The sequence below is a fragment of the Bos javanicus genome, chromosome 16 (genome assembly GCF_032452875.1).
Source record: "Bos javanicus breed banteng chromosome 16, ARS-OSU_banteng_1.0, whole genome shotgun sequence".
NCBI classification, from domain to species: Eukaryota; Metazoa; Chordata; class Mammalia; order Artiodactyla; family Bovidae; genus Bos; species Bos javanicus.
In genome coordinates this window covers 66,065,896-66,084,501 of record NC_083883.1, presented here as the reverse complement: position 1 = coordinate 66,084,501, position 18,606 = coordinate 66,065,896, and the positions used below count along the sequence as shown (strand labels likewise).

At 38.4% G+C, this 18,606-nt stretch overlaps 1 pseudogene; it reads right to left on the bottom strand.

Moving 5' to 3' along the window:
- Nucleotides 1–13,186: 13,186 nt before the first annotated feature.
- Nucleotides 13,187–14,072, bottom strand: LOC133227428 (cyclin-dependent kinase 4-like; annotated as a pseudogene).
- Between the last annotated feature and the right edge of the window lie 4,534 nt (nucleotides 14,073–18,606).

Below are 18,606 nucleotides of genomic sequence, written 5' to 3'. Positions count from 1 at the left end.
TATAACAAATTACCAGAAACTTAAACATATAAACCATAAAATTTATTATCTTACAGTTCTGTAGGACAAATATTTGACACAGGTCTCACTGGGTTAAAACTAAATTGCTGTTGAGGCTGTGTTCTTTTCTGGAGACTCTGGGTAGAGGGTATTTTTCTAGCTTTTAAAGGACATTCACATTTCTTGGCTTGTGGGTCCCCTTCCTCTGTCTTCAAAGCCAAAACAATGATCTCTCTGTGACTTTCTTTTGCTGTCAGTTCTCTCTTTGACACTCTCCTCTTTTGTATCCTCCTCTTCCACTGTTAAGGAATCCTGTGATTACATTGGGCCCACCCAAATAACCGGAAATAATCTTCCTAGATGATTATATGATTATCAAACTTAATTTCATCTGCAATCTTAATTCTTCTCCATGTATCATAACATATTCACACCTTCCAGGGATTAGGACATGAGCATCTTTGAAGGCTGTTATTCTGCCTACCACACATAGAAAATTAGCCTTTCTTTGTATTATTATTACTAAGACTTGAGTTAAAGAGTTAAAGACTTGCAGAGTTAAAAGGCTTGCGTTCAAATCCTGGTTCGTCACAGCCATGTGGTATTGGGCAAGTTAATTTCCTTTTTGAATTTCCATTTGCTTAGCTACAGAATTACTGACAATCCCATGACCCACCTTTACAGAATTTTTGTGAGGAATGCACAAGACAGGTAAATAAAAGAGCTATATATCCCACCTGAAGAAACACACCTGATTTCCAGCTAAAATGGTGAATTAAATGTATAAAGGTATCTTACCTCACTAGAGAAACTCCACTAAGGTAAAAGAATTAAAATGTGAGCAAAAAAAAAAAAAAAAAGCCAGCAAATTGCTGGTAGATACAGGATAAAGGAAACAGTGAAGTGATGACTAAGTTCTAGCAGAGGGAATGTCACTGAAAAAGACACTCCGTTGCCTGGCAGACCTCCAGGAAGGGGCAGGCTGAGAGGCACCAGGGGCTGGGGAAGGTGGGGACAGAGCCCTAGGCTGGAATTAGGGACTGGGGGAAAGCCTGTTAAACTCCTGGCCCTGCTCTCGCCTGGGAGCAGCCAGATGGCTACAGGAGGCCAGCAGTTCATTATTTGGAGAAACTGAACCAAAAAAGGCGCACAGTGGAGGGCAAAGGAAATAATTCATGGTGGAATTCTGCAGGTTTAGCAAGTAGATACATTACCCCACTCCTTCCACATACAGGGACAGAAACCAGGTTGGAACTGAAAGAATTTTTCCCAGCAGAAACCAAGTGCTCCCAGAGAAAAGACTTTAACAGATGAGCTTCCCTAATAAAAGTTTCACCTGGCCTTCTACTCTGCCATGATATCAACTGCCAGCCGACTTTTTAGTGCCTCACTCCTGAACGTGATGAGTCAGTTCAGGATCACAGACATTTGAAGAAAGTCTTCAATATAAAGGACAGAAAAGAAATCAAATAAATAGGAAGGGAAAAAAAAACTTGAATGAAAATGGCAAAGCAGGGGCAGAACAGAATGTAAAATAGTTATAGTGTACATTCTCAGAGAAGAAAGATATTGCATTGATTAGGAAGAACACTGTACTGTAAAAACACAAAATCAGAGAATAATAAAGAGCTCTTGGATATTAAATATACAATTACTGAAAACAGAGCTAAATACTCATCCACTATAGTTGGAAGTCAATAGATAATATCAAAATGTATAGATCAATAGGTGCAGTGCACAATAAGCATATTATTTGGAAATGTGTAGCAAATATCCAAATAATTAGTTACCCCCAAACCAAATAGTTTTAACTGGAAGGCTCTGGACTGAAGAACTAGAAGTTAGAAATCAGTGGGGCGTGGATCTGGAAACTTATTCCACTTTGATTTAAATGTTAATTTAGTTCCCTTTGTCTTTCTTGAAAAAAAATATTGTAGTAAAATATATGTAGGATAAAACTTACCATTAAAGACATTCAGTTTGTTCACAAGGTTGTGTAACCCTCACCACTATTTCAGTCTCTGAATATTTTCTTTGATCCAAAGGAAATCTGTCTATTAAAAAGTCACCCCATCTCCTCTCCTTCCATTGCCTGGCAACCATCGATCTGCTTTCTGTCTTCAGGAATTTGTTGATTCTGGATATTTCCTATAAATGGAATTGAATAATATATGGCCTTTAGAAAGTGTCTTCTTTCATTTAGCATATTTTTAAAGTCCACCCACCCTGTGGCAAGTCCTGGTACTTCTTCCTGTGACTGAATAATATTCCATTGGTGAATAGACCACATTTTGTTTTTCCACTCATCAGTTGATGAACATTTGACTTGTTTCTACCTTTTAGCTGTTGTGAATAGCCCTGCTATAAACATCTGTGTGAAGTTTTTGTTGACTACCTGTTTTCAGTTGTTTGGGGCGTGTACCCAGGAGTACAATTCCTGAGTCATGGGCAATTCCATTTTTAACAATGCAAACCCACCAAACTGTTTTCCACAGTGGTTACACCATTTTATATTTCAACCAACAGTGTGCAAATGTTCCAATATCTCCACATTCTCATCCACACTTGTCCATTTGTCTTTTGAGGAAACTAAAAATTTACGGAGTTCTCAGTAGAACTAAAAACAATGTACAGGTAGCACTGTGATAGATTAACAGTATTAAAATAAAACCACAGGTGATATCGTTAATAATAGACACAAGGATTAGAGAAAAGTTTGGGGATTGTTAGAGCCTTACCAGGTGTATTCATTTCCTTGCTGCTGTAACAAACTACTACAAACTTAAAGGCTTCACCCAACAGAAAATTGTTCTCTGGAGGTCAGAGTACAGAATGGGTCCTACCTTGCTAAAGTCAGGATGTTGATAAGGCTACGTTCCATTCTGGAGGCTCTGGGGAGAATCTGCTTTCTTGTCTTTACTTCTTTCTCTCCTTCAGCTTCTAGAGATTGTCAGCATTCCTAGACTCTTCTCTGTATTCAAAGCTAGCAGGGTAGCATTTCCCCTCCTCTCTGACCCTCTCCATTTTTACATCTCCTTCCTCTGACTGATCCTCCTGCTTCTCTCTTACAAGGACGCTGTGATTACATTGGGCTCACGTGGGTCATCCAAGATCATTTCCCCATCCCCAAATGCTAAACTTAATCCCAGCTGCAAAACCCTTTTGGCATGTAAATTAAGGTGTTCACAGGTTCTGGGGGTTGGGATGTGGATGTTTTTAGAAGGCTATTATTCAGCCTGTCACACCAGGGTAACCATTGTAAACGAAAGTCTCATATGGAGAAGCAGTCAGAAAGGGCCTTGTCAAGTAGAAAGTGGGAAAGTGATCTGGAGAATTTCTAAACCTCCCAAGCTTAGTTGTCTAAGCTAAGTTTAGTTTGGTAAAAGGATAAACATGTTATCTACTGTACATTTGTGCAGCTTCAAAAAATGTCAGTTTCTCTATTTAGAGCACTGCTTTCTTTAAAAAAAAAAGTCTCTTTTTGGGGGTGCTGTGCTACTTGGCATGCAAGATCTTAGTTCCCTGACCAAGGATGGAACTTGTATTCCCTACATTGGAAGTCTGGAGTCAACCACCAGACCACCAGGAAAATCCCCAGAGCACCACTCTAGGAATTCCAGTGCCATCATTTTAAAATCAATAAGACCAGTATTCACAAGGGCACCATGAAAGGAGAATCAGGGTTCCCTAAGACTCCTGAGTTATGGCAAAGAACTAGATGATTCGGGATGCTGGAAGCCCTTTTGGAGATTTGTAGAAGAACTATATTGTGTTTCCTTTGCTCAACACTTTTTTTTTAAATTAATTAATTTATTTTAATTGGAGGCTAATTACTTTACAATATTGTAGTGGTTTTAGCCATACATTTACATGAATCAGCCATGGGTGTACATGTGTTCCCCATCTTGAACTCCCCTCCCACCTCCCTCCCCATCCCATCCCTCAGGGTCATCCTGGTGCACCAACCCTGAGCACCCTGTCTCATGCATCGAACCTGGACTGGCGATCTATTTCACATATGGTAATATACATGTTTCAATGCTATTCTCTCAAATCATTCCACCTTTGCATTCTCCCACAGAGTCCAAAAGTCTGTTCTTTACATCTGTGTCTCTTTTGCTGTCTTGCATATAGGGTCATTGTTACCATCTTTCTAAATTCCATATATATGCGTTAGTATACTGTATTGGTGTTTTTCTTTCTGACTTACTTCACTCTGTATAATTGGTTCCAGTTGCATCCACCTCATTAGGACTGATTCAAATGCATTCTTTTTAATACCTGGGTAATATTCCATTAAAGTGGTCTTAGACCTATTGACTCTTCTGGCCAGGAAAGCAAATGAAAAAAGGCAGGTTTTATCAGGGGCTCCAGAATTCATTTCCATAACTAACACCTCTAGAAGAATATCCCATCCACTTACAATTTCTTTTCATCTTATTTATTTCTGTTAGAGAGTGTAATATAGACTTGGCACATGGCTTCTTCTCAAGAAATCCTTAAAGAAAATAACACTCCTCCCGCCCAATAATCTTATAAATGCATGCTAATATTGTCATTAGAAGAATATTGTTTTAACATGTATAAATGGTAGAGATATGTCACAACAATTGGATCTTTTATTGAAAAAGTTACCATATAATTTTGGCAAATAGATGAGCTGGGTAATATTCTAAAATGTGTAGTCAGGGTTTAAATGGCTGAAAAACTGATGTCTAATGAAGATTTGTTATTGAAAGAAAGGAGGAGCCCAGAGAGTGCACACTGAATTGCTAACAGGACAGTGTCAAAACAAGCATTCATGAGGGCTGATTGAGAATCCACAGAATGCAATAAGCAGACACAGGCTTTTGTGGGTGCCTGTGATTTAACAGCGATAGGGGAACTGGGCCTGGCGTAAGAGACAAAGAGTCCTTCAGAAGGTAGAAATGAATAGTTCAAATCAGGAATTTAAAAATAATATTCCTGCCAAAGAACCCTTTGGTGATTTTTCCAAACAAGAAAAATGTAACATGTTTGTATTCGTGCCATCTGAGAAATTAAACCCCAATTCGTTTGTCTTCTATTTTCTGCCAAGTCATCAGTTTGCTTTTGTTTCCTTCTGGTAGAATGAACAAGTCCTCAAATGCTGTGAACTCCATCCTGATGCAAACTCTAATCTCAAACAAAAGAAACTCCCTCTTTGTCCTCCAATAACCTGACCCATCTACTATTTTTTTACCTCTTAGCCTTCAACTCTTGATTTGAATTTTCTTCACCCTGTATATGTTCTAAGTAAACTCAGAGATGTCTGCGTTTGGTTTGCTAGTCACAGTCCGATTCTGGTGACCCCGCTGAGCCTCACCTCAAATTTCCATTTATTCATACATCAAATTGCCTCTAGGGGTATGACATTTTGGATGTGATTAGAAGGCCAAGTGAAAAATACTTAACAAAGTCACATGACAAGGCCACTTGGACAAAAGGACTTTGTACGTGACTTCACACAATGGGAAATCATGAACTTTTTCTCACCCTTTAAGTGGCATCAAGCCAAAATAAACTTAGAAACTACCCTCTGCCAGGGTTCTGGAAATCTTTTCAGTTCTGACATCTGGAGTTTTTATACTATAATATAAATTAACGTTAGGAATAATTCATTATTTTTCATGGACTAAAACAAAATCTTGTAGAACACTATTCTCTTACACGCTATAAATCTCATCTACTACTAATGATTTCATTGTTTATGCAATATTTTGTCACATATGGGAATATATGTAAAAGATAAGAGCATACCAGAGTAATAAGAATGGAAAAAACAAGAGATCTAGATTTAAATTCATTGTTCATTTAAGTGAATGTTGATCTTTCAGAAAAAAGTCTTTTTTTTTAAACTTAAAAAATCATTTCTGAAACCCCCACTGTATGCTCTGAATTGTGCTGGCCTTATGGGGAATATGGGCGCTGACACGGCATAGAACCTACTTTCAAGGAGGTTGGTCTTGTAGAAAGAGGCAGCATAATAAAATTAAGAAAGAATGGAAACCTGCAATTTAATTTATGATGTCAGGTATCTCTTACATTCACAACAATCTTGCAAAGAAGATATTAATCTTCCCCAATGTATTGGGGTGGCTAAAAGTTTGTTTGGGTTTTTCCATAGGAGCTTCTGGAAAAAGCTGAACTTTTTGGTGAACCTAATATATGTAAGGAAACAGTGGTTCAGGAAGGTGAAGTAATTTGCCTGGGGTCACTCAGCCTGTAAATTGCCAAAGCAGGATTCACAGTCAGATGTTTCTAACTTTAGAGAACCAAGTGATTTCCACTTTGCTCCACCACCTCGTAGTTCTAGTGTATTAACCTGTTTCCTAGAATAAGTCACTCAGTCATCCCATGCTTTAGTTTCTTAGACTATAAAATGCAGAGGTTTCTTTCCTGGACTTTCATTCTATATCATCTTTAGACCAACCCATGAGTCACTGAAAGAGCAATCCCAGACAGAGGTCTAGGTGGGCTTGCCAACCTCCACCCTTAGGACATCAGAGTGCCCTATGTTCAATGGGAGATATACTGATCAGAGCAGTTGGGCCCTGAAGAAAAGTAGGATTTGGATGGGTAGAGAGGATGCAAAGGGTTTTGCAGACTGAGAGCATATCAGGCTAAAAGTAAGGAGCCAGAGCCAGGAGAGATGCTGGCCTGTTTGCTGGATAGTGATGGGATGGAGAGATTGGCGAGTGAGGGGCCTATTGTGCAGTGTGTGTTGGGGAGGGGATTTGTTGGGTCAAGATGAAGAAGGCCCTTGAATACTAGGTGTTGTTCTCCACTGGAAAGGCTCAGAGAACTGTTTCAAGACTGGCAAATCTCTGTGCCACTACTTACTGCTTCAGATCTTGAACATGATAAGTCAGTTGGCTGAGGAGTTCAGATCTTATAATGGAAAAGAGAACTCGGATTGAGAAATATTAATTATTTGCTAGTGCCTAGCAGCAACAGCAGCAGCAGCAAGTAATAGGGTTCGCAAATTCATGGTAAATGAATGAATGATGTCTGAGAGGCAGGCAGATTTATTTAATTTTCCTGGAGGGTTAATCCAGAGCTACGTATATCATTTGGTTCTCTTAGGCAAACTCTCTGAGACCCCTACATGTGAGAGAGGGGCCTGGATGAGGCACTTTGCATGACTGTGGATATCTTTCCTCTGTGTTAATGACTGGCTGTTTAGAGGCTCAATCTGGGGCAGGACTGATAACAGCCAGGCTCTAGCCAGCCTGGCCAAAGGACCCGTAGATGGACTTAACTGCTTAGTAGCATAAAGTGCCACTGTTTAAGAATGACAGGAACCATGGTTACCCAGTCAGAAGGCAGTGGAGGAGAACTAAATGTGGACCAGTTTGTTCTTTGGGATTACCACCAAGCAAGGGAATGTTTGAGACTAGAAGCCCCAAAGATTCAAAAGCAAAAACAAAGTATTTATGTTGATGGAACTGAACAATGGTTATCTGAGGCAACATTGAAATACAGCTGTGAAGTAAACAGATCAAATCCCTGACCTCATGGAGCTTCCTTTGTAGTGGAAAAAGACAGATAATAAATAAAAATGATTTTTCAAAACACAAGGTCAGTAATCCTAGCATATTATATCCTTTGCCAATGGTTTTGAAAGCCTCCTCTGTCATATATTAACTTTCCATGTATCTGTAGTTCTGCAAACAATTTATCTATTCTGTTTGTTATTTCTATTTGCCTAGTTTTGCCTACATTCTTGATTACTACAATTTTATTATTTTAAATTAATTTTTATGCAGTACAGTTGCTTTACAATGTTGTGTTAGTTTCTGCAGTGCAGCAAAGTGAATCAGTTATATGTATATGTTTACCTTTTCTTTTCGAGATCTCCTTCCCATTTAGGTCACCACAGAGCACTGAGTAGAGTTCCCTAAATAGAAGATTCTCATTAATTATCTGTATTATACACAGTAGTGTATATATGTCAGTCCCAATCTCCCAATTCATTCCACTCCCCCTTCTCCCCGTGGTATCCATATGTTTGTTCTCTGCATCTGTGTCTCTATTTCTGCTTTGCAAATAAGTTCATCTGTACCATTTTTCTAGATTCTACATATGAGTGTTAATACATTATATTTGTTTTTCTCTTTCTGACTTACTTCATTCTGTATGACATCTCTAGATCTAGCCACATCTCTGCAAATGGCACTATTTCATTCCTTTTTATGGCTGAATAATATTCCATTATATATATATAATATATATGCATGTATGTATAGGTACATACATATATGTGTGTGTATAATTCAGGTTTTTCTGTAACAACTCATGGAAAAACCTAAAGCAATTTTTTGGCCAACCCAATATGTACCACATCTTCTTTATCCGTTCCTCTGTTGTTGAACATTTAGGCTGCTTCCACATCCTGGCTATTGTAAATAGTGCTACAATGAACATTGGGATGCATGTATCTTTTGAATTATGGTTTTCTCCAGGTATATGCCCAGGAACTGGATTACTGGGTCATGTGGTAGTTCTACTTTTAGTTTTTTGAGGAACCTCCATACTGTTCTCCATAGTGGCTGTAGCAATTTACATTCCCACCAACAGTGTAAGAGGATTCCCCTTCCTCCATATCCTCTCCAGCATTTATTGATTGTAGATTTTTTGATTACAGACATTCTGACCAATGTGAGGTCACCATACCTCACTGTAGTTTTGATTTGCATTTCTCTAAAAATCAGCCATCTTTTCATGTTTGCTGGCCACTGTATCTTTAAACTCTGATACATGATACAGCAAGCCTCCCAAATTAATTTTCTGCAAAAGTGCCTTAGCTAGCTTTATTCCATATTCCCCAGTATAAATTTTAGAATCAATTTGTCAAATCCCATGAAAACTCCCTATTGGCTTTTGATTGGACTTGCATTACGTTTATAGATCAGTTTGGGAAGGAAAAAAAAAAGTGATTCTTGTAAATTTCTCTGTTCTTATGTCTTTAATATCTTTCATTATATTTTATAATATTCTTCCTAAAGCTCTTGCACACCTTTTATTAGATTTAGTCTTTTAATTTGTATTGCTATCATTGATGATACTGACTTTAAAACTATATTCTCTAAAGGTTTATTACTGCTATACTATAGGAATGTAATTTAATATTGACTTTTTAAATCTATCAACTAACTTTGCTGAATCCAAATATTAATTTTGATACTTTTTGAGCAGATTCTCTGATTTTCTATGTAGATAACTTTATCATCTTAAAGTAGTTCACTTGGTGATTTTGTTCACAAGGGGACAGTTGGCCATGTCTGGAGACATTTTTATTGGTCCTAACTGAGAGCATGAAATTTTTGTAGTCATTTACTAAAAATTATTTAGTGAACTCCTACCGTGTATTAGTCCCTGTTTGAGAAGCTGTGTATTCAGAGGTAATCAAAACAAATATGTTCCTACCCACTGCAAAATTTAGAGTTTAGTTTATACCTTGCAAATAGAAAATAGAATTCCTTTCAAAGTCTTTATGAAAATTCAAAAAGCACAGAAAGTGATCATATAAGAGAACAAACTAAAAACTGACAAAATTCAAAAATGCAAAATTTATATAACATATTTTTTTACCACTATGCTATGAACACAGAAGTCAATATAAAAATATTTAAATATTTAAAGAAACAAACAACTCCTTGCCAACTGGAGATCATGTATAGAAAAAGAATATAAAATATATAAAAGAATATATATATATTCATGTATAGAAAAAGAATATATATATATATAAAAGAATATAAATATAGACATATAAGAGAATATATATATATAAAAGAATATATATATTCATGTATAGAAAAAGAATATAAAAGGAACCACAAGCATGACAGAAGCAACTAACATAAAGGAGACATTAATTACTTATAAAACAAAAAAATAGTGGAACTGACAAATTTTAAAAGTTTCTTATTTGAAAAACACTAGACATCACCAACTCAATGGGCATGAGTTAGAGCAAGCTCTGCGAGTTGGTGATGGACAGGGAAGCCTAGCGTGCTGCAGTCCATGGGGTCACAAACAGTCAGACTGAGCGACTGAACTGAACTGAATTGAGACAAAGGAAGGGAAAAGAGTAACTTTGTGGTACAGAAACTGACAAACACTACCTAAGCCAGGTGGTCAAACTCAGTAGCAACAATGATGTCATGTTGACAGTATATAACCACTAATGATGCGATGAGAGTGATACTTCCCTTTCTGGTCCTCCTCACTCAAACTCATCATCTCAGCCTAGTCATGACAAAAATCCCAACTGAGGGGCATGTAAAATACTATCTGAGCTGTATTCTTCAGACTGTCAAGGTCATCCAGAACATGGTCTGAGAAACTATCACGGCCAAGAGGAGCCAAAGGAGACAGGACAGCTAAATGTAGTATGGGAAGCTGGATGCCCTCTTGGAACAGACAGAGAGCACACAGTAAAAATTAAGGAAATCTGAAAAAGGAAAGTATGGATTTTAGTTAATAATAAGGTGTCTTATAGGTTCATTAATTGTGACAAATATACCATCCTAATGTAAGACAGTAACAATGGGGGAAACTGGATGGGGCATATGGAAATTCTATAGTATCTGCCACTTTCCTGTCATTCTAAAACTATGTTTGTGTCCTATTGCTGCTGTAACAAATTATCACAGATCTATTGGCTTAAAATAATGCAAACTTTAAAAGTTTGGGGGGTCAGAAGTCCAAAATGAGTCTTGTTGTTTAGTTTCTAGGTTGTGTCTGACCCTTTGTGACTCCATGGACTGTAGCCCACCAGGTTCCTCTGTCCATGGAATTCTCCACTTTCCTTCTTCAGAGGATCTTCCCGACCTAGGGATCAATCCCATGTCTCCTGCATTGGCAGGTGAATTCTTTATCACTGAGACACCAGGGAATCTTAGAGGGGTGAAAATCAAGGAGCTGGCAGGGCTGGTTCCTTCTGGAGGCTCCAGAGGCAACTCCATTCCTTGTCTTTTCCAGCTTCTATAGACTGCTAGCATTCATTGACTTGTGGCCACATCACTCCAATCTCTTCTTATGTTGTCATATCACCTTCTCCTCTGTCTGACTTTCTTGGACCCTTCTTATAAGGACCCTGTGATTATACAGGGCCCACTGGGATAATCCAGAATAATCTCCCCATCATAAAAATCCTTAATTTAACCACACTTGCAAAGTACCTATGACCATATAACATTCACAGGTTCTGGAGGTTAGGACATTTACATTTTGTGGGGTTATTATTCAGCTTACTCTGCTACTTATCTAAGGGTTTCCCAGGTGGGACTAGTGGTAAAGAACCTGCCTGCCAATGCAGGGAACAGAAGAGATGTGGGTTTGATCCCTGGGTTGGGAAGATCCTCTGGAGGAGGGCACAGCAACCTGCCCCAGTATTCTTTCCTGGCGAACCCCATGTGCAGAGGAGCCTGGTGGGCTACAGTTGATAAGGTTGCAGAGTCAGACATGACTGAAGTGACTTAACACACATACATGCACACTACTCTAAAATTAAAAGCTTATTTTCAAAAAACAACAAATATTAGAAACAAAAGTGAGCACACAATTAAATACCAAAGACTAATAGGAAATATAACAAAAGATATAAAATATCTTTATATGGAGATTTTAAAATATAGGAGCGTATCAACCTTGGTCGCCTAATAGATATGGCATTGGCTTCCTAAAATATAAGAGAGTAGTACATATGACTATGAAATTATATATTCCATTATCTAGAAGAAATACATGATTTCCTGGGGCAACAAGGTGTTATGGAAAAAAATATCAGAAAAAGACCCAGGCACAACTGGAAAATGTTGTCACAGAAGTCTTCAGGACAGGATGTTTTTATAATGACCATCATTTCTACTTATTCAGGGTTACTAAGTAATGGACAGAGCTGGAATTCAAACCAGCATTTGTCTGGCTTTAAACCCCATGTACTTTCACAGCATCATTTTGTCTCCTGTGCATACATGAATCAGTCTTTTCATTCTTTCAAGAAACAGATTTTTTCCATTCTATATAATCTATTCCAGAACATGGAAAGCTACTTAATTCATTTTTAACTCTTCAAAACTATGTAGCAGAGCCTAGTGAGACAGGCTCCTCTCTCAAGCTGCATAATCTTAGCCTCAATTCCTTATCCACAAAATATATGTAATGCTGTATTTCATTTGTAAATGTTGTAATAAAATACAGGAAAAAATGTGGTATTTGAAACATCATATGAGTGTACAAAATGATCACAACTGCTATTCTTATTATTAAAGCCTAACAAAGATAGGATAAAAAGAAAAAGACCCATATATTTAAAAACTCTAAATAATGTAATAGCCAATGGGACTCAAAAAACTATTTGGAAAGAATAATCTACCACAACCAAGTAGAAGCTATCAGTTTTTTTTTTTTTAAATAATCTTATTTATTTATGGCCGTGCTGGGTCTTTGCTGTTGCGAGTACTTTTCTCTAGTTGCAGCAAGCACAGGCTACGCTCTAGTTTCAGGGTGCGGGCTTTCATTGCGGTGGCTTCTCTTGTTGAAGACCATGTGCTCTAGAGTGCATGGGCTTCAGCAGTTGTGGCTCTCAGGCTCTAGAGCACAGGCTCAACAGTTGCAGCAAGGGCTAGTTGCTCCGAGGCATGTGGGAACTTCCTGGATCAGGGATCGAACTCATGTCTCCTGCATTGGCAGGTGGATTCTTTACCACTGAGCCACCAGAGAAGCCCCAGTTTGGTTTAATATTAGAAAATTATTATGTTATATCATATTGAGAGGTCAAATTAAAAAAAAAAAACTTACAAGATCATTAGTTTTTGAAAGGCATTGATAAAATATTGCAATCATATCATTTTTTGTTGTTTTTCCTGTATGAAAAAGCATCCCAACATCAAGGTATAGGGAAGAGGAGAACAAGGGACATACCCCTTTGTGTAAGGACATGGTGGGGCAGGAGAAGGATAAGCCTCAAAAGGAGGGGCGGGAGGGGAATGTCATTAAGGCAGCAAAATAGTCTGTAAAAAGTTGGAGGAGGAGTCTTCACAGCCTCAGAGATGAAGACAGAGGTCACCTTCTCAGAGGGAGTCTCTTCACTCAAGTGTTCAAAGGAAGGGAAATGTCAGTGTCTCTCCTCTTGGTTCTGTTGCAGCCATTTTGTTGTTCACTCGGGGTCTCCTTCTGCCTTGTGTAGATAAGAGGGCTGCGAGGCTCGGGACGCAGAGTCCCTTGCGGGGGTTAAAAGTCAGCATTTCCAGCAGCAGCTGTGCTCCAGACTCCTCTGTCTCAGGTACAACTGTGAGGAGCCCCCAGGGTGGGGGCAGGGGGAAGGCTCCTGGGGACAGAAATACGTTTGGAGGCCAGTCATCCTTTGGGGGCCGTTCAGTCAGGTCAAAGATTCTGCCTATCAGCTAACTGGTCAGCTTCAGAGTGTCTCTGTGAAGATACAGCCAACGCACCACACATCCAGAGGCTTTGCATAGGTAGATTGCAAAAGGACTTTTGGAGTTCACAGTACCAGAGTGTTAACAGCCACAGGTGTAGTGCTGCCTGCCTGGTAGCTGTAGATTCTGGCCAGGCCAAAGTCAGCCAGCCTGACTGTCCCACCACTTGTCACCTTCTCCTGGCTTCAGGTCTCGGTGAACGATGCCATTGGCAGGAAGGAAATCCAGGCCTCTTAGAAACCAGGGCATCAGATTCTTGGTGGTCTCCACTGGCAAGCCTGGTGGGGGTGCCTTGTCCAGATACGTCCTTAGGTCTTGGTTCACATGCTCACACACCAGGGTCACTTTGGCCTCTCGGTCATTTTAGGCGGTGGCACTGACGTCCATCAGCCGGACAGCACTGGGATGCTCAAGAGCCTCCAGACATGGCAGTAAGTCCACCTTACCAACTGTGCTGATGGGCAGGCCTCCTCCAGCACACCTCCACTGGGGACTCTTACACTCTTGAGGGCCACAAAATGGCCACCATGGGGATCACGGCCTTGTACACGGTCCCATCAGCCCTGACACCAATTCAGCCGTTGGCTTATATGGAGGGGTAGCCATTATCAGACCACAGGAGACTCTTGCGGGTCTCTGGAGGTCGGGAGCCACTCGGGTGGCAGGTTATCCGGATCCTGGAGCTGCTTCCTGCAGCACCATACATTTCAGGTCTGTCCTAGGCCGCTGGGCGGTACCAGCCCAGCCAGAGACAGAGGCCACAGGCTAGAGTGGTCCCTTTACTTCCACCTTCACCGTGTGAGCAGCTGCCCTGCAATCATTGCTAATGAGACAAATCTTTTTGTTATCTATATAAGGATAATTCCTTAACACATTAAGGAACATTTTCATATTGACAACTCATTTAATTTATTAGGAAAATACAAATGGAGACATTTCCACTAACATCGGGAACAAACCAAGAATGTCTACTCTCCTCCCTAGTTAATTATTATTTTATAAGTTTTGGTGCAGCAGAGAACAAAAATAAGAAGTGTGATTAGCAGAAAAAGAAAAACAAAGTTATCATTGTTTGCAGCTGATATCATCATATATCTAGAAAACCCTAGAGAACCAGCTAAAAAATAATTATAAGCGACTCTGGCAAGATGAATAAATATAAGTGTCAATGGATTTCAAACATACCAGGCACAATCAGAAAGTATAATGAGGAACGAAACTCTTTCACAATAGTAACAGGAATATAAAACACCTAGAAATACAAGCTTAATAAAAAATATGTCAGACCTTCATGAAAAATGCCATAGAATTATACCAAGAAGCATAAAATAAGGCTTAAATAAATAGGAAGCCATGCCATGTGTCTGTGTGGACTATTATAAATATATCAGTTTTATCCACACTAATTTTTAGGTTTAATGTAACCCAACACATTCTCAATAGGATTTTTTCTTCAGTAGTTCTTCTGGAGGAATAGGTATATAAGAATTTGTTGCTGTTGTTATTTAGTAGCTCAGTCATGACCAACTCTGCCTCCCCACGGACCGCAGCATGCCAGGCTTCCCTGTCCTTCACCATCTCCCAGATTTGCTCAAACTCATGTCTATTGAATTGTTGATGCCATCCAACCATCCCATCTTCTGTCATCCCCTTCTCTTCCTGCCTTCAATCTTTCCCAATCTTTCTAATGGGTCAGCTCTTCACATCAGGTGGCCAACATATTGAAACTTCAGCTTCAGCATCACATAAGAATAGCAAAAGAAAAGTTGGAAAGGAAAGCTAATGAGGAAGGTTGAACTTGTTTTACCAGGTAAAGATATATTGCCGAGTTACAGTAATGGTGCTTGCACAAGTATGAGTCAATAAGAGACTAGCCCTCAAAAAAGAAAGCACCCTATATTGTACAATGGCTTGAGATGCTATAAAGGAGACTTCAGAACCAAGTAAGGGACAGATTACTCAATCAGTGACCTATGGAAGACATTAGACTAGGTCTTTACCTTATCCCATATGTCACACACAGTAATAAACTCTAGAGATGTCTGTATAAAACAATGTATATAGTAAATCAAACAACACAAATATTAGAAGCAAATAAAAACGACTCACAGGCGAAGAAACCTTTCAGCAAGAGCAATAGAATTGGTGACATAAAGTCTTAAACACTGTATATTAAAACTATCATTTCTTAAACAAAAAAGAAAATACCATGGGACACATTGAAATGACAATGCTGGAAAAATGTCTACCACTGATGACAGGCAAAGAGGTAACATTTTTTTCTAAGAGTTTTTATAAATCTGCAAAATACAAACATGTCTATAGAAAAAACTGGATTAAAAGACACAGGAAAGAGGAATTATAGATGTTCAACAAAAATGGGGGAAAGTTCAGCTTTCCTGATAATCTCACAAATCTAAATATCATTTTATTTTATTAGAAAATTTTATTGGAGTATAGCTGATTTATAATGTATTAGTTTCAGGTCTACAGCAAAGTGAATCAGTTATAAATATACATATATCCATTTTTTTCTAGATTCTTTTCCCATATAGGTAATCGCAGGGTAAAGCTCCCTGTGCTATACAGTAGGTCTTTATTAGTTATCTATCTTATTAAACATCATTTTAAACTTATTTAATTGCCAGCTCAGGGTGAGAGATGGTCAGGTGATGGACCCTGTCAAGTAACCTGGAAGGAATGTTTAGTATTATCACTTCCTGGGAGGTATTTGGCTATATATTTCAGAAGGCTAAAAACCTCTGGTTATTTAGCCCAAGGATTCTTCTTCTAGAATTCTGTCATTAGAAATTAGAAAGAGATGTGGACAACACTTTTTGCACAGGGATGTTCTTTACTTTCTATTTATGATACAAAAAACTGGAACTAAGTTAAATGAAAAATTGTACTGGAGTGGTGGATTATCGTACATTGAGGGTTCTGAAAAATTCTGATTTTTGAAGAACTTAATGACATGCAAATGTTCACAACATAATTTTAAAATAAAAGTATAGAATTCAAAAGTGTATCCTCGAGAACTTAGCTCTAGAATTTAGGGTAGGGTATTTCAACTGGAATCTTTACTTGCATTTTTAATACTTCCTTTTTTCTATAATAAAATGCATCACTTCCATAATAAAAGAATAGTGTATGTGGGTCTATGTATTTAAGGTAGTCATTTGATATGTTTTTTAAGACATTAATCACACTTTGGAAATTAGAAGTGGATTTTTTTATATTTCCACAAGTATTTTTCTTCTGTTTTGAAACATATACCCTTCTCTCTCTTTCCAAACTCATTCTGCTTTCTCCAAGAAACACAGTCATATATGCAGTTCTTTACACTTATCTCGACTCCCCATTTTTTTCTTTAAGAGAGAGAGGAGTATATTTAAGTTTGGCTTTGATTTCTACAAGTTGGTTAGAAGAGTTTAAGATTTGACTTTGCTAAAAATGAAAAGATGTTAGTGACAGAACCATGCTTTGTTGCCTACGTAGCAGAAATGCTAACAACTCCATCAGATAGAAGATTTCTAAATAAACCTGTGCCTGAATTAAAGTGATATTTCCAAATGGTTAAAGAGTTAAAAGGATGTGGGAAAAACTGAAGGGAAGAATCAGGTGGTAACCTGGGATGAAGAGGAAGTACTGAATAGACACTCACATGAACAGTTCACATCATACAGAAATCAGATAATCCTCGCTAGAGCATCTTGTAAACATATTGTGTTGATTTTTGTTAATTTCTCTAACACATAGGAAAAACTGAAAGATTTTTGGAAAATACAGAGGTAAAAATGATTGTCAATAATCCTACCATCTATTAAGTGGAATTACTTCTGATTTCTATTCTCTTTCTCTCTCTGCAGCCTCCATCCTTATTAAAGATATCTGTTTAATACTCCAAATAAAATTTTGTATCACAATTACTTTTCAGAATTAAGTCTCTGGAAAGAACTCGGGTGTTTACACCCCAGTACAAATTCCTCTCCAATCTATTCCCTGAGAGTTCCAGTGCAATGGCTGGCTCTCCTGGTGGACAGCTGCCCATACACTCAGTCTAAAGTGAAGTCTGCCTATTGACAAGACCTATGTAGGCAGATGCAACTTTCATTGCTTCTTTCTTAAATATGAAACAAAGATTTATTTAACAAGTATTTATTAAATACCCACAAGATGCTGGGCACAATTCTTGATGCAACAGTGATAAAAAAAAAAAAAAGACCAAAATTCCTTGGTGCTTATATTCTAGTGATAGAAGAGGGGAAAAGGTAAGGGAGTCATCCCATATTTTGGAGATTGATATGTACTATTGACAAAAAGAGTTGGGTGGTCAAATGGTGACATTTGAGACCCTAGAGAATAATAAATTTCCTATTTAAAAAGAGTGTATTAGATGCCAAGAAAGGTTAGTGAATGATTACATACCTAGACATACCTGTGTGAGACTCTGGATGTGAGATCATGAAGTTTCCAGCCAGTGGGGGCAAGACTACAGGGGTAGGAGAGTGGTCACATACAAATGGGTAGATCCAGACTGATATCAAACTTTTTAAACAATAACAGTGATGCTAAAAGAATATCTTTGAAGTATGAGGGAAATTATTTTCAATTGAGAACAGATTGTTCAACCAAACAGTCATTCCAATAATAAAACATATTCAAATATATCAGTATAATGAACATCTACATCCTATGCACCCTTCTTAGGAATTTACTTGAAGATGTGCTCCTCAACAGATTGAGGGTATAAACTAAGAAAGGGTACTGATGGAAAAATAAGTTTAGATGTATCCAATAGAGGAAATAAAAATAAGTACTGTACTAGGGTTCCCCAGAGAAACAGAATGAACAGGATATATATATATCCTAGAGAGAGATTTATTGTGAGGTATTGGCTCATGTGGTTATGGAGACTGAGATGTCCCATGAGCTGCTGTCTGCAAGTGGGAGACCCAGGAAAGCTGGCGATGTAGTCTGAAGGCCTAAGAACCAGGAACCCTGAGAGCAGGAGAAAATCAATGCCTCAACTCAAGCCCTCAGGTTGAGGGAGGGGCAATTCAACTTTCCTCTGCATTTTTGTTCTGTTTACGCGCTCAACAAATCGACTGATGGCCACCCACATTGTGGAGGACGATCC